Genomic DNA, 4,714 nt, shown 5'->3' with positions numbered 1-4,714 from the left:
GCCATAACATCATGTTTAATCAGCTGTGATGCTAAACTGCTTAATTTTAATGTGTTTATTTCCACTCTAACAGAAGGGAAGTGAATTGGAAAAAAATACTGCTTTAATAATGGCACAGGAAAAATGTCATTTTGTAAATCAACAAAAGATAAAATATTCTTTAGAGACTTTTCACTTGATGGCAGATTACCTGACTACTTTGCAATATGAAACTATATTTTTTCCTTTCTTCCTTCCTTCCTTCCTCCCTCTCTCCCTCCCTCACTCTCTCTCTCTCTCACTTTCTTCTTTTCTTTCTTTTTCTTACTTTTTTCTTCCAAGGCAGGGTTTCTCTGTGTAGGTCTGGCTATCCTGGAACAAACTATAGATCAGGATGGCCTTGAACTCAGAGATCTGCCTGCCTCTGCCTCCCAAAAACTGGGATTGAAGGTGTGTGCCACCATGCCCTGTGAGACTCTGCTTCTTGAGTGTGTAAAGTGATGTCAAAGCTTGGAGAGGGGGACCCCTAAAGTGCAGTGCACCCAGGAAGTACTCGGTAAAGGGTGCTTGATAACCGTGCAGTCATACAGAACAGTTATTCTCAATGAAATAAATTATGCAACATTTGCTACTTTTAATTAAATAAAATTTAACTCCATTGAAAACTATTGCACTTTTTATTGTTCTTGTTGTTTCTTAATGTATTGTATTCAGGGCAAACAAATTTTACTCTTTTAACCTCTTTTAGCCCTCAGAGTATAAGTTGTCTGATGCAATGCTCTGAATAAAGTTGGCTATTGCATGAGATTTCAGCCCACATCATTTATTGGCTCCATTCTTCCAGGTGTAAGTGGCACCCAAACAGGAAGATAGCATAGTTGGGATCCTCACAGGGGGAGGTGAGTGAGAATAACGGGGCAGAAACCAGGGAAGGCTTTGCCTTATATCAAGATTTTGCATCATTTTTTAAAGGAAGAGGGAACACAAGTATCCCAACTATTAGATTGCTTGCAAGTTATTTGTAATTACAATCCCTGGCTTCCAGAAGAAGGAACTTTAGATAAAGAAGTATGAGACAGTATCCGAAAAAAAAAATATTGAAAAGGCAGATGAAGGAGGGGTGGGGGGGATCCCTGTTCAATTTTTAGTCATTTGGCCATTAATTAGGACTGTTACCAGAAGTACTTAAGGAAGATAAAAAGAATATTAATCATGAGTAAGAGATAATTAATTCCTTGAATGAATATAAACTGGGTGATCAAACCTTTAAATTGGTAAAAGGGGCAAAAAAGAAGAAGGGTAGCTGACTTCAGGTCTAGTTATATTAAAATCATGCCAAGTTCCTGTAAGCCTTATGCTGATTTCATAGGGAGACCCAAAGATGTTAATGAGGAACAAGTCAAAGAGGAACAATTCAAGAGCTATTGTTAAAACAGCTGGCTTATGGTAATGCCAAGCAAGATTGCCAAGGAATAATCACGGGAGAGGGGAAATGTTTTGGACTTTCTGACAGTCATGTAGCAATGTAAGGACCTCCAAACAGAGCTTTAGAAACTATGCTGTTCAAAGACAAATGTCAGCAAAGTGTCTCAATTCCAACTGATCGGCCACTTAAGGAAACAATGTAAATTGCTCTTAACAAATGAATACTCAAAATCAGTGAGTTCCTGGTATATGCCTCAAACGCAAGAAAGGAAAACATTGGGCCAAGGAATGCTGATCTAAATATGGTAAGGATGGCAATACATTGCCTAGCAACAATAACAATACCAGTAAACAACAGGGAAACAGATTATTGCCCCCTCCCTTCAGGCCCTGCAAAATTAGAGGGCTTAAGTCTAGAAACAGTAACATTTGTGCCAGCTTCAGGTTGCAATCAACCCAGTTCTTTCCTTACAAGCTGCTGCTCAAGGAAGTACTACTGTTCAGATTCCTTGCCCTAAAGATGCCACCATTTCACCTCTTCAATGTCCTTTTAAGTTATATACAGAATATTGGGGACCTATACTGCCTAGCACAGTTGGACTTTCATTGAGTCACAGTAGTTTATCCATGAAAGGAATCATGGTTCACATAGGAGTCATTGATAAAGATTACGTTAGGGAAATTACAGTCATGATCCCAGGGCCCACTGATTGGCAATTTAAAACCAGAGGGAAAAAAATGGAGTTACTATTATTGCCTTATATAGCAACAGTGTAGTTCGTGAGGGAGGATTTTCAGTACATACAAAACTGCATCTTTTAGCACATTTGAAGGAAAATGATAAGCCATTGTTGGATTCAAAATTAAAAGTTTTACAGGATTAATGATTCCTGAAGTTCATGTCTTCTATCATAACCATAGAATAGCCTTCCCAATGGCGTGCTGTGGAGTTACATTCAATCCTAATAGGGTTGGGAACTATGAGCTGTAACAAGATTAAACAAAGTGAGTGTGCTACAAAATTCTAATGCATAGGTCTATGCTCTGTACGTTCAGTGTTTTGATTATTAGGTAGCCGGGAAAGTTTTTCTCCTGGTCCAATCCATTTGGTGTTCTGTAACCTTTTCATGTCTTTATAGGCATCTTCTTCTTTAAGTTAATGTCTTAGGGTTTACTATGGCTGTGAACAGACACGATGACCATGGCAACTCTTATAAAGAGAATAGTTATAAGATTCTGTTTATAAGAAGGGAGCTTGCTTACAGTTTCAGAGGTTCAGTCCATTGCCATCATGGCAGGGAGCATGGCGCCATGCAGGCAGAGGTGGTGCTGGAACAGAGAGTGCTACATCTTGCAACAGGAAATCAGCTGACTCCCTGGGTGGTATCCTGAGCATAAGAAACCTCAGAGCCCGCCCCCACAGTGACACACTTCCTCCAACAAGGCCATACTTACTCCAACAAGGTCACACCTCTTAATAGTGCCACTCCTTATGGCATTAAGGGGTCAATTACATTCAAACTACCACAGTTAGGAAATTTTTCTTCTATGATTTTGTTGAAGATATTTTCTGAACCTTTGAACTGGGATTCTTCTCCTTCCTCTATTCCTATATTCTTAGGTTCGGTTTTTTTTTTTTTTCATAATGTCCCAGATTTCCTAAATGATTTGTGTCAGGACTTCTTAGTTTTAACATTTTTTTTGACTGATGTATCCATTTCTTTTTTTTTTTTCTTCAGTGCCTAAGATTCTTTCATCTCTTGTATTTTATTGGTGAAGCTTGCTGTTTAGCTGGGAACCCCACTTTGGCCCCACCTCTCTCCAGACCCTGCCAAGTGGGGGTTCCTCCCATGAAGCTGCTCATAGAACTAGCCTACAGGGTATTTAAGACCTGGTCCCTAGGCCTGCTATGGGATTTCTCTCCTGCTTTCCCTGAGATCACCTGGGGGTGCTTTGCACAGATTAAACCTGGTCTTATTAATTCAGAGTGGTTTGCTTTGTTGCATTGGCTGAGAGATCCACAACCAGGGGATTCAAAATACTTATTACTTGCCTCTAGTTTTTATTCAAATTCTAAATTTTTCTTTTCCAGAATTCCCTCATTTTGTATTTTCTTTATTGCTTCTATTTCCATTTTCAGCTTTGTTTCCTTCACGTTTGCTTTTTCTTGACTTTCTTTAAGGGATTTATTCATTTCCTCCTATTGGTTGATTGTGTTTCCCTGGCTTTCTTTGACAGACTTATTCCTTTCCTCCATCTCTTTGTGTTTCCTGGATTTCTTTAAGGAATTTATTCATTTCCTCTTTAAGGACCTCTGTCATATTCATACAGTTGGTCTTAAGGTCTTTTTCTTGTGCTTCAGCAATGTTGGAATACTCGGTATCTGCTGTGGTAAGCTATCTGGGCTCTAGTGGAGACATATTTTTCTGGATGTTATTGATGTGCTTTTCATACTGGGGTATAGGCATCTGAGTTTGGAATGTTTTTAATTCTAGGTACTTGATATCTGGTCTTGTCTTTATTGGGTGGGTATTTTGTTCTTTGGTTTCTGTTTCCTCTCTGGATATTCAGAGAGTGTGTTGGCTGTTCTACTGTTGAAGGGTCCAAGGATAAGAATATAACATGTAGATTCCAAAAATAGGAATGTAGAAATAAAGAAATATAAAGTTGTAAACCTAGGAGAATGAGAAGAGACTGTCAGCAGCTTTCTCAGCAGCTTGAGGATTAACTATTAACAGTGGGTTATTTTGCTTTACCACCCATAGCTCTATTTACAAGGCCAAAGCATCTCTCTACAAACTGAGAGCTAGTCTATGAATATGAGTTGAGTCAACTTTTAGGAGGTAGATATATGACCTCTGAGTTGTACCATTATCCCTGCTATGTGAAACTGGCAGCATCAAAGGGGAGACCACAGGGCTTCAGTAAACACTATCTGGAAGTACCAAGAAAGACAATAGAATAAGAACAAACACTAGGGGGCTGGAGAGATGGTTCAGAGGTTAAGAGCATTGCCTGCTCTTCCAAAGGTCCTGAGTTCAATTCCCAGCAACCACATGGTGGCTCACAAACATCTGTAATTGGGTCTAGTGCCCTCTTCTGGCCTGCAGGCATACACACAGACAGAATATTGTATACGTAATAAATAAGTAAATAAATAAATATAAAAAAAAGAACAAACACTAGTTTAACTTAAAAACCTCTGTTAGCCAGGTGGTGGTGGAGCACGCCTTTAATCCCAGCATTCGGGAGGCAGAGGCAGGTGGATCTCTGTGAGTTCGAGGCCAGCCTGGTCTACAAGAGCTAGTTC

This window comes from Microtus ochrogaster, linkage group LG2, assembly GCF_000317375.1.
Source record: "Microtus ochrogaster isolate Prairie Vole_2 linkage group LG2, MicOch1.0, whole genome shotgun sequence".
Taxonomy (NCBI): Eukaryota; Metazoa; Chordata; class Mammalia; order Rodentia; family Cricetidae; genus Microtus; species Microtus ochrogaster.
This window is presented reverse-complemented; position numbering follows the sequence as displayed.